Here is a 13,400-nt window from a genome sequence, read left to right as displayed (position 1 = left end):
AAAAATTTAATTGATGCTGGTGCTATAATATTGACCTTAACCTTACAACTGTTATACAAATTCTTCCTGGAGTTAACAAACTACTCTGGTGGTGGTTACCTTCAGTAATTCTCACACATTCCCTATACCCCAGACTATGTCCCCATGTTCACACCTTAATCAGGGAACATTCTTTCCTCCTCTCTATTCCACACCCAACAATTTCATAGGGAACAACTTACGGTATAAATGGAATTGCCATATTAAATGCTATCCTGATGATCCCTTCCTTGAAATCCCTGAGGCCTTCTCTATTCCAAATGTGGTTGTATTTAATTTGACGTTAACTGACAGGTACCCTGTATCTAAAGCCCAGATTAAATATCTCAAGAAGGTGCTGGATGACTCGAGGCAAAAGTTTCCTGTTATAGATAGGATTATTGGGGCTGAACCCCCGAAGGTTTAGATAAGTCTAACAAATCCTCTACTAAAACTTTCACAGTACACTTTAAAACCAGAAACTAAATAAAGCACTATACTTTTTTAAAACTGGCAGCTAAAAAAAGCATTAAAACCAATAGTCAAAGCCTGACAGAAGAGGGGCTTATTTTATATTTTCCCAGTCTTTCTACTACTATCTTCCTAGGCAAAAACAAACCACAAACAACAGCAACAACAAAAAGAAACAAAACACTCAGACTTATTAGAAGTGCCTGTAGTAAAATTAAGACAAAACCTTATTTGTGAATGAGTTATAACTTAAAAATGAAACAGGAGAATATAAAGTAGAATAGACTCTAATCCCTTATCATAGGAAAAATCTGCCAAGGTGAAAGAGCTAAATCAAGCTCATTAGAGTATGCGTTGGTTAACTAAGGGTAAGAATAATAATTTATATATTGACAGCAGATACGCTCTTGGAGTCATCCATGATTTTGGAAAATTTTGAAAACAACAAAATTTTCTAACCTCAGCATGAACCCGATTAAAAATGATCAAGAGATTAAAGAAACTTTCTATAGTGGTGGCTATCATAAATGTAGTTTATACAAAAAGGCATAGACAAGGAAGCTAAAATATATTCCCTGGCTGATAATTTTCCCAGACAGTCTACAATAATACAATCCTAGCCCTCACGATATATCAAAAGACCAAATCTTCAAAGAAATTTAGAGAGACAGTTTTAGAATGCCCAGGATTGTCTCCTGATTAGAAGAGGGATAGTGGAAGAATCTGAATGCCAAGCATGAGAATAACACTTGGCACCCTACTACTGGAGGTTAAATAGCCCTGGAGTACCTCAAGTAGAGACTTGCAAAAAATTTACATGAGATTACCACCCCAGCAAGGAAAAACTCTCCACAGTACATTGTTGGGGAATTTTTATGGTGAAACTCCTAAACTTGTCTCTGGTGTATCTGTCACCACCACAATCCTGGTGACCTGTAAAGGTGTGGCATAGAAGAGCCCAAACCTCAGTACTCCTTCGAACATTTCCAACTGGATTTCATATAACTATCCCCAATGTAGGTTTTGAATACGTGATGGTCATTGTTTGCTTATTCTCAGTTAGCCTTTTCTTTTCAGAGAGCTGTGTCTCAAATGGTAGCAAAAAACAAAAAACAAAAACAAAACCCAAAACAAAAAACAAACAAAAAACTTGCTTTGGTATTCCCAAACTGAGGAATTCCAAGCTATCTTTCTAGTGACAGGGACACCCATGAGTGAGATTGTTATCAGAGAGTGTTGCAAAACCCTACCACTATTCAGAAACTTTACAGTTCATATAACCCTCATTCTTCAGGAAAGGTATAATGAACAAATGGAATTCTGAAAATAAAATCAGTCATACTCTCAGAGACTTTCAAACTTTCTTGGCTGAGGGAATCGTCATTGGTTTTAATGAAATTCCTATGGGAGTGCTTTAAATTTCCCATGAGTTAAGAACAGACCAGTGAAATCATCTATTCTACACTTCACATTCTTGCAAGCAGACATGGCCATATATTTCAGGAGACTTATGTAACACACCCATTGTTAGCCACAGGTACATGCAGCCTTTTCTCAACATCCATCTAAACCGCCCTGACATCTCCCAACACCTGGAGAACTGGTGTGATGGAAGAGCCAGTAGAGTATGACAGCCCTCAAACACTGATGGAAATAATCCTGTAAGATACTCTTAGCTATTTTAGTAATGAAACTCTAAGGCATTGACACTTGTATTTATGTATCTCAACTAAAGAAGAAAAAACAACCCTCAAATCACTGGAAGATGGTCGCTGCCAGTAACCTTGAGCTGAAAACTCTTAGTAACTGGAATCAGTTTCCATTGGGAGACCTCAAGTAGAGGTTTCTCTACCCAAGTAGAGGTAGTTTCTACCCAAGGTTTTTTTTTTTTAATTGATGTATACTTGATTTACACTGTTGTGTTAATTTCTGCTGTACAGCAAAGTGATTCAGTTATACATATATACAATTCTTTTTTACATTCTTTTCCATTATGGTTTATCACAGGATATTGAATGTATGTACTATACAGTAGGACCTTGTTCCTACCCACCACTTTTGAATTAGGTAGTTGGCTATAGAAGATATAGACAACCTCTGCCCAAGATACATGGGGCAAAAAATTGTCACTCTTTAATCTTTTTTAATATTGCTTTTTGAAGCCTTGATCACTCCTTGGTATGAGTCTAATACCTAGACACAATTTATTCATGTATCGGCTAAAGCATATATTAAAATGAACTGTTGGATTTGTAAAACATTTTCCTCTTGGAGCCACCAGGCTTACTTTGGTACAATTTCCTTATGATGAATTTGTTTGTTTTCTGGTTAACTGACTCAATCATTAGGTAACTTTTAAATGGCATATACTCTAACAGGATAAATAGCCAGAAATTTAAATTCATCTATCACTTCATCATTAGAAAAGGAGTTTCCTATCCCCAGCAAAACAATACTCCAGGACCTCTTGCTAGAGCTAGCTTTTTTTTTTTTTGAAAGCTATTTGGTGAATGTACTTTCATAGAAATAAAAATTAGAAGAAGATTAGAGAGTAGATGGTGTGCATTTGGAAACCATCTCCCTTTTACTGATCTTATGAGCAAGAAGCATTATTTATCTTTTGCTTTAAGTCTATTTACTTTGATACTAAAAATTTGATTTTCTGGGGACATGCCATTACTGATGAGCCGTGCCCTATTGCTGTGTACTGGGCCTCATTTTCAGAACTGAAACTAACTCTTCAAGGTAGATCTAAACAATTTTCTTTTCTCCTCAAACCTCTTCACTCTATGCTTTACAAGATGCCCAGGATATGGGAAAATTCTAAGTGATTAGGTCAGAGAAGAAAAAGGGTACTAGACCATGCCTTTGCCTATGAAATTTAACAAGCAGTGATTCAGAATAGAAGCTCTTTAGATAGCATGTTGGCCTCTCGAGGAAGAACATGCAGTGTTTTAACAGAAGAATGGCATGCTTATATCCATGCAGATCTCTCTGGGCTCTTTAATATTAATAAAAAGATCTGAGAAAAAACAGACATTTTAATTAGGTAATTTGGCTAAAATAAGTATATTGGGCTCTGAGGACACTTTGGATTGGAAACGGGATCTATTCTCTTGGTTTAATTTGAGCACTGTTGGCCACTGGCTTAGATGCAGACTGTAAACTCTGATAACAATTCTCCTATTTTTTATCTGTTGTGCACTATATAGATGTGTAAGCTCCATTGTCATACATGCTTCTGTGTAGCTGCTATACTATCAAACGTTCCAACAAATGGTCACCAAGCAAAAAGACAGGAAAACATGACACTTAGGGAGGTGAAACAACAATCCCCTGAAACTTGATACACCATTGAGACACCTAAATAATAGTGAAGAGTGGAATTGGTTATGTTCCCAGATATTAATTGTTCACCCTTCAGGTCAAGCTTTAGAATGACTACTGGGGAAGCTGAGGGTGGGGCATGCACTGTGAACTGAAACCATCTCCAAACAGTCAACTTCTTGCCTACTCTAATGGAACTTTACTATTTGGTTGCCTTCACTAACATGATTTTACAATCTACTGTATAGTGTAATATGACTTTACTAATCCTGGAAGATAAAAGTTGCAAATAACTTTATTGTTAATTTCACGAACTTTCTGAAAACCTTATTAGAGATCATGACACTTCCTATCTTTTCAATATATTACATCAAATAACCCTTTACTCCATAAGCTTGTTTCAAAACCCTCATCTCAAAATCTTTGTCTTGTTGAGTCTACCAATCCTAAACTGTTACATCATGATGCATATTCCCTTTTCAATTAAAATGCCTGAATTATCTTTTAAGATATATAGAATTCCTTGGCATGACATTCAGTTTCTCAAGGTCGGCCTCATGCTCACCTCACCAGCCTCGTACCTCATGGTCCAAGTACGCCCACCTTCCAAATTACTTTCAGGCAGAACCAATACTGGTTGTCAATTTCATTTTCAACAGTTCACCACTTCTTTTACAAGAAATTTCTTTTTGCTCTTTGTCGATATTACCTCCTTTATGACACTTTTTCTGAAGCCTTAGGATTACTCTCATATACATATGCTAATATATCTATTAAACTGCATTTTAAAGTTGTGTTTGTATGTCTGTGTTTTGTATTATTTTTATATTTATGAACTACTTGTTAATACTCTACTAGAAATTTTGGCATCTGTGCTTGACAGAATTAAGACTGAAAACAATACTACCCACAAGTCAGTAATGATATAACAAAATCTATACAACAATGTCTCAGAGTGTCTGTAAAAGAATCCACAGTTACTGCACCATTTAATGGTTGCCATTCAACACCATGTTGTTTTTTAGAGAGAATTGTTTACTGCCTTGAATAAACTCTTATGTTCTCATGAGGCCAAGTTTCTTGCATGTTCCAGAGAACACTTTCTTTGACATTCATTTAGTTTTATGCTTCATCTCTTACCTCTGACACAAAGCAAGTTGTACCTTGCTCTGCAAACAGTGTAGCATTCATCCTGACAGACGTGGCTATAAAAATAGGTGTATAGAGTTTAGAATCAAAATACATGTTATACATCTATCAAAATGTGGCACGTAGCTGGAGAGGGTTTAGGAAACACTGCTGTGCCATGCTTTGTCATACTGGTCAAAAACCACTGTTTAAAACAGTTTCTTAAATACTGTTATATGACTTTTTATTTTTATATTCCCAGGGCTTAGTTCAGTATTTGAAATATCAGCAGATTAAATTGAATCAAAATCACTGTGTCTCACCTATCTTTTCTATTTTCATCTGCAACAAATACATCAATAAATAGAGTTACTTTTCTCTCAACTGTGATTTTTTTTCTTTAAAAGAAGCTAGAGAACATTTGGCTGCAACAGGTAACAGGGAGCTTTTGAAAAACTCCCTTGGGCACCTTAATTTAGGTGCTTAGGAGTTTCAAATAACCAAGATTCAATTGGGGATGCAAGAGAGAGCCCAGGGAAATGCAACTGGTTCTTTTTCAACGAATAACTAAAACCATAGGTCTTGTTATTATCAGAGTTAGATCTTAGTTGTGAAGAACTTGATAAACTCTCTGAAAGTTTAGGAGAATTTCATCCATCTTTTGCACAAAGGCTTAATTATAGAAAATGTAATATGCTAACATCCTTATCATTTCAGCTTCACAGCAGAGGTTTACTGTCTATTACATACAAGTAATTGGGTAGGGCTAAAGAACTGTATTTTAAATTTTATTTAATTTTAAGTAACTTAAATGTACATACTCTCATGAGGTTTGTGACTGTATTGGACAGTGCAAGTCTGGATAATAAGCAATCCCTACCATATAGAATTTACTTGTATTCCTTTCAATTTAGAACTGCTATGTTTTTCTGTTTATTCACTTGCTATTTTTCTTGTCATTTGTGACATTTTTAATCTTGTTATTCTCATAACTTTTTCTTATTGCTTTTTTTCTTGTTGTTCTTTTACTTACTCTTTCTCATATATTTCTCCCTTCGTTTTACTTTTGGTTAAATGTTAATGTAATTTTGATTTTTCTCTGCTTCCCCTGAAAGCAGTTTCTCTTCCTTCAAACTCTTTTCAGCATTTCAGTAAGAAGAATCTTTTCAAAATTAAGTATTTCAGTATATAAGCAAATTTACAAATTCATTAATTATATTTTAGTAATCCTTTTTATCTTTAGTCTATTGGACAGAGCTTTACCCATAGACAACACATAAATATTGATTGAATACTGCATGGTCTATTTATGATACAGAAAGTTCTCTAATTTAAGATAGTCTTGATGGTAGAGTATAATATATATCAATTTTATTCCATTAACCCTTCTAAGATTTTTGTGGAATTTTCTTTAAACTTGTAGAAAAGTAAAAACAGATCAGCATACCCCAAAGCCTCTACTTCCTTGGTCATAAAAGTGTGTACAAAAAAGTATATCCCTAAAGAATTCCAATTATAACTTTTGGAAAAATTGAAACCTGTGTCTAAAGTCAGTTCAGGTTTGAAAATGCTTCTGAGAGTATCCATTGGACTAATTTAATCCTGAATATAACACAATTTTTGCTTTAAAAGCAGGTGGACGTAACTCATTTGAGGTAAGATTTTATCACTTCAAAAACATGTATGGGACACCTGATATATTTCATGCATTTCACTGGAGATATAAATCTACTCCAAAGTATATTTCTTATGCAGGAAAATAAGTGGATTAGATGATATCATATAGGGTGTGTGTGTGTATGTTTTAATATTCCCAATTCCACCTACTTATTCTCACTTCATCTCTATTTTGGCTTTTATTTTTCCCTTTTAAAAATAATTCTAATAGGAATATAGAATATGGGCAGGTTTTGTCTAAATGTCTCATCAGCAGGAACAAAGTCATGTCTATATAATTTAATTTGCTTCTGATCAGACAATCATTCTTTCCCAATCATCCACAAAGACTAAACAGGATCCCTAAAAACTAATGAAACTAATACTGTAGAAGCCTATTTAGAACTGCTTTCATTACCAGAAGCTCAATTACCCCAGGAAGTTTACAATCATTTAGACTTTATATATAAAACATGAAAAGCTGACCCAATTCTCCACCTCTTATCATCATTCAAACACTTCCACCGTTCTCATTGGAACATCTTTCATCATCTTAAACATTTTATATATTCCTGATCTCTGCTATGTGTTTCCCCATCACCTTCATGCTCTAGAAGAAACTTCACTTTCTCCTGAGGATACTTCTTCCCTGTATCCTTAAGCTCACTAGAGATTTTGCACATCCTGCCTTTTTTTTAAGGCATTCCACATTGCACAGGAGCTACATGAGACATAATTTACCTTCCTGTTTTTCATTGTCATTTCCATACCATTTCCCTTCTTGCTTCAAATAAATACCACAGCTCTTCTGAGGTTCATGTCATCAGATTTATATACATTTTGTAGTTGTAAACATTCACAAAACTTTCATTAAGTTCTAATTCATCACAAACGTTATCACTAGGGCAATGGTCTTCATCCTTTCAGTATGTCAGTATTTCCTCATTACATAGAGTCTTTTCAATCAGCTCCTCAACTACTTTTTGTCACTTTCAAGATCTTGAACTCACCCACCTTACCTAGCTAATAACATTATCAATAACTGAACAATCCCCACAATCTTCATGCTAATCATTCCTGACTTTCACTTCCTATCTTTCCAAGCTGCTGCTGAATCTATTACCACCTTTTAAAAGTTTCTTCAGTCTCATAGAGACTGCCAAAACTTTGACTACATCACCTATCTTTTGGCTACCTATCACCCTCAACTCATGTCATCACATATCTCTTCATTTTCTCCTACTTCTAACAGAAATTCTATCAGTGTTCTAACATAAATAGATAAATAGAACCAGTAGGATATATGCATATGTATATATGTGTATGTATGTATATACATGTATATATGTACATATGTATATACATACATGTACAAATAGTAAAAAAATAAAATAAAAGAAGGAAAAAAGAGAGTAAAACTGGGGATTCAATAAAGCTTTCATGCTTGTTAAATTTTTCCAAAATCTATATTTAATATATTTGCTCACTTTCATACTAATATGAAAATTATGACTTTTTAGGCTTCACCTACCCAACATGACATATATACCAAATATGTGCCCAACATGCTAATTTGAGTTTCAATTTAACTTTGTATTTAAGATGATAACTGACAAAGCTTTATAAAAGAACCCCTTGACTCATCACAGTTATTCATTGTTTTCTAAAATGGGTAATTGATTCCATTTTTAGTAAGTTACCATTGATAAGGTAATTTTCCTATCAGATATTGGTGTAGTGTAACGAGTAGTTATATCCTAGTAAAATACAAAAAAGGATTTCAAATCTCTAGTTTCTCTCATCTCTAAAATTTCTCAGAAAATCACACTTCAGTGTTCAAGATGAAAAATGTGAATCTATCATAATATTTCACATAGTCTGATTGAAGTCTCATTTTTCCTGTCAAGCTACCCTCTTCTGGTGACAACACTAAGAATTGGGAAGTATGAACTCTGTGGTCTCACCTAAAATGGAGAATGGCTTCCATCTCCAAGTCAGCCAGCTTTCTGATTGAGAACTAAAGATGCATAATTAAAATTTAACTACAGAAAGTTTCCCATATTTCAAAATCTACTTCCCTCCAGTATGCCATACAACCTTGGTCAAGGGACTCGATGTTTTCATAATTATATGATGTACCCATCTAGGTGGAGCCAGCTTAGTAGAAATAAATGAAATTATTATTTTACTTGAATTTTCATGTTAATTATAAATAAAATAAGAGCTAACATTTTTTGATACCTAGTCATTTAGATAAGATTTTATATTTTTAATCTTACTGAATCATCATTAATTTTTAATAGAACCCTGAAAGGAATGTATTAATTGTAGTAAAAACAAAAAAACTAAATTACCAAAGCTTAACTCATTTTAAGTTACAGAACTAGTATTGAAATAAAAGGTTTCCAAATATAAATATACAGTTTAATCATATAGATATTTATATATCTAAAATAGATATCATATTAATTTAGATATTTCAATGAAAATAAAATATTATAAATAGATTATTTTAAATAATTATTAAATTTGGCACAAACTAAAATATCTGTAACATATTAGGTTTGGTCTTCTCAGAAATATTCTAATAGGTGGACATTCAAATGTCAGCTAAGAAATTTTAAGAGAGCATATTTATATTGTCTTTTTATTGAAGAATACACCATATACTTGACTAAACTTATTAAAAAGGGAAAAACAAACATACACATACATACACACACATCTATATACACACATACATATATATAAACCTCTCTAAAATTTAGATTGAATATCTATAGGAATTCTTATATTTTGACATTTCTTTAAATATACATTAGGAAAAATACTTATAATATTTATTTTCTCAATTTGAGATCATGTAAACAAGGAAATATCTGTAACTGATTTGCAATTTGAATGCTTCTCTGATTTCACTGAGGTGAGAAAATAGCTAGAAGGTAAGCCAAATGACTTGAATTAAACTTACTTAAATATTAATTATTTTAATACATAAAGAGTTATTTACTTTGTCCCTATTAACTACCTGTTTGAAAGTTATGAGTATGTGGAAGAGTATAAAAAATTTAAGTTCAACTATAATCACTGTGCTGTGCATAAGATCTCCAGGACTTATTTATCTACTACTCACAAGTTTGTACCCTTAAACAACATCTTCCCAATTCCCCTGCCCCCAGACCCTGGTAACCATCATTCTATTCTCTATTTCTACAGATTTCAGCTTTTTTAGATTCCACATATAAGTGATATCATGCAGTATTTTTTTTTCTCTGTCCAATGTATCTCCCTTAGTATAATGCCCTCAAGGTTCATCCATGTTGTCACATATGCCAGGATTTTCTTCTTTCTCATGGCTGAATAATATTCAACTGTGTGTGTATGTGTTTGTGTGTGTATAAAACATCTTCACAGAAATAGAATAATCCTAAAATTTGTATAGAACCACAGAAGACCCCAAATAACCAAAGCAACCCTGAGAAAGAAGAACAAGGATGGGGCATCACACTTCCTGATTTCAAACTGTACTACAAAGCTATAGTAATTAAAACAATATGGTACTGACATAAAAATGGACGCGTAGTCCAATGGAACAGAATAGAGACCAGAAATAAAATACCACATATAGTCAACTAATATTTACAAGGGAGCCAAGAACATTCAATGGGGAAGTGATAGCCTTGTCAACAAATAATGTTGAAAAACCCAGATAACAACATGTGGAAAAATGAAATTAGACCCATATTTTATACAAACCCACAGAAATTAACTTAGAATTGATTAAAGACTTAAACAAATGACCTGATACTTTAAAATTTCTAGATGAATACACAGGGTGAAATCTCCTTAACATTGGTCTTGGCAATGATTTTTTGGGTATGACACAAAAAACAAAAGCAACAAAGGCAAAATCAACAAGTAGGACTACATCAAACTATACATATTATATATTGATATTTATAAACATATACAGTCTATCCTTATTATTCACATATTCTGTATTTGCAAATTAGCTTACTTGCTAACATTTATTTGTAACCACAGAATTAATATTCAAGGTGCTTTAATGGTCATTTGTGGAATTGTGCTACACAGTGAAAAATTTGAGTTGCCCTACACTATATAATAAATAACTAGGAGTAGAAAAAGTAGATATGGATAATTAGAAGAATAGCTATGAGTGTTACAATCCCTGAAGTCAACCAATAGACCATTACCAGCATCTTAAAATACTCTTACATGCCTTGGCACTTTTGAAAGCCCTTTGTTTCCCCAAAGAAGTAATCTCTACTTTTCCTGACCTTTGTGATAATTGACGTTTGCATTATCTTACAGATTTTACCACCTATATATGCATCTCTAAAATTTATAGTTCAGTTATGCTAGTCTTTAAACATAATAGAAATGAAAGTACACTAGATGTATTTTTGTGTGTCTTGTTTCACTCAATGATATGTTTGTGAGATTCATCATGTTTTGTTGTGGAATCATGTTTGTTGCAGTAAAGACTAATTTGTATGAATTTACCAAAATATATTAATCTATTCACTCTTTTTTTTTTTAAATGAATTAATTTATTTATTTTTGGCTGTGTTGGGTCTTCGTTTTCTATGTGAGGGCTTCCTCTAGTTGTGGCGAGCGGGGGCCACTCTTCATCGCGGTGCGCGGGCCTCTCACTGTCCCGGCCTCTCTTGTGGCGGAGCACAAGCTCCAGACACACAGGCTCAGTAGTTGTGGCTCACGGGCCCAATTGCTCCGCGGCATGTGGGATCCTCCCAGACCATGGCTCGAACCTGTGTCCCCTGCATTGGCAGGTGGACTCTCAACCACTGCACCCCCAGGGAAGCCCTATTCACTCTTGATAAAACTCTTTTATAAATTTTTTTTTTTTCACACACACACACACTGTATTTTATTTTTACAAGAGATAAATAGACTGACACCAAGCATTGTACATGGATGACCACAACAAAAGCAACAATGATTGCAATTACCAAACATGAAACACACTCATACTATGTCATAATATTGACATTCAGTCCAGTAATCCTCCACTGTAACAGCTCCTTTACTTTGCAGTGAAAATTGATTTGTATATTCTTTGCCTCTGAGTCCTTGTGGGATTTTTTTTTTTTTTTAATTCAGACAGAAAGTCACAAAAATTATACTCATCCTCATCAGTTCACTCAGTCCCATGTAATTAATTTTTTTTTTTCATCTTGATCTTTTGTTAGCACTTTTATGAGTTCATCAGTTTTTCATTAGAGTTCTGAAAACGCTTATTCATTCAGTTCAGCAGTACAGTCAGTTACCAGAAACCTGTACTTGTCAGAGTCTTTTCCATGAATTTCTTGAAGATGTAACCCTTTTATAGGAACATATTTGCAAAATCATCAGAGTACACCCAGAACTGTCTGTAAATGACAAAAGACTTAAAAATGACCACAGTTAAAGATTTGATGAAAGTTCATAATAACGCAGTTGACAAGAAAATTATTTCTGAGATATACATTTTAAAGTAATAACTAGGATTATTACTTATAACATTATACCAGAACATATAAGATTTTTAGAAATTTCATGTAATGTCTGAAACATTTATATTAACATATTTCCATACATATTTCCATACAAATACAAATATAAGATTTTTAGAAATTTCATGTAATGTCTGAAACCTTTATATTAACATATTTCCATACAAATAACCCAATGAAAGTTTAGTATTAGTTGTTTTGTTTGTTTTTTTATACTGCAGGTTCTTATTAGGCATCAATTTTATACACATCAGTGTATACATGTCAATCCCAATCGCCCAATTCAGCACACCACCATCCCCACCTCACCGCAGTTTTCCCCCCTTGGTGTCCATATGTCCATTCTCTACATCTGTGTCTCAACTTCTGCCCTGCAAACTGGCTCATCTGTACCATTTTTCTAGGTTCCACATACATGCATTAATATACGATATTTGTTTTTCTCTTTCTGACTTACTTCACTCTGTATGACAGTCTCTAGATCCATCCACGTCTCAACAAATGACTCAATTTCGTTCCTTTTATGGCTGAGTAATATTCCATTGTATATATGTACCACAACTTCTTTATCCATTTGTCTGTCAGTGGGCATTTAGGTTGCTTCCATGACCTGGCTATTGTAAATAGTGCTGCAATGAACATTCGGGTGCATGTGTCTTTTTGAATTACGGTTTTCTCTGGGTATATGCCCAGTAGTGGGATTGCTGGGTCATATGGTAATTCTATTTTTAGTTTTTTAAGGAACCTCCATATTGTTCTCCATAGTGGCTGTATCAATTTACATTCCCACCAACAGTGCAAGAGGTTTCCCTTTTCTCCACACCCTCTCCAGCATTTGTTGTTTGTAGATTTTTCTGATGATGCCCATTCTAACAGGAGTGAGGTGATACCTCATTGTAGTTTTGATTTGCATTTCTCTAATAATTAGTGATGTTGAGCATCTTTTCATGTGCTTCATGGCCGTCTGTATGTCTTCTTTGGAGAAATGTCTATTTAGGTCTTCTGCCCATTTTTGGAATGGGGTGTTTGTTTCTTTAATATTGAGCTGAATGAGCTGTTTATATATTTTGGAGATTAATCCTTTGTCCGTTGATTCATTTGCAAATATTTTCTCCCATTCTGAGGGTTGTCTTTTCGTCTTGTTTATGGTTTCCTTTGCTGTGCAAAAGCTTTGAAGTTTCATTAGGTCCCACTTGTTTATTTTTGTTTTTATTTCCATTACTCTAGGAGGTGGGTCAAAAAGGATCTTGCTGTGATTTATGT

This window comes from Balaenoptera borealis (genome assembly GCF_965194805.1).
Source record: "Balaenoptera borealis genome assembly, chromosome: 18".
NCBI classification, from domain to species: domain Eukaryota; kingdom Metazoa; phylum Chordata; class Mammalia; order Artiodactyla; family Balaenopteridae; genus Balaenoptera; species Balaenoptera borealis.
The sequence above is the reverse complement of the archived record's forward strand: the minus strand, read 5'-3'. Positions refer to the sequence as shown.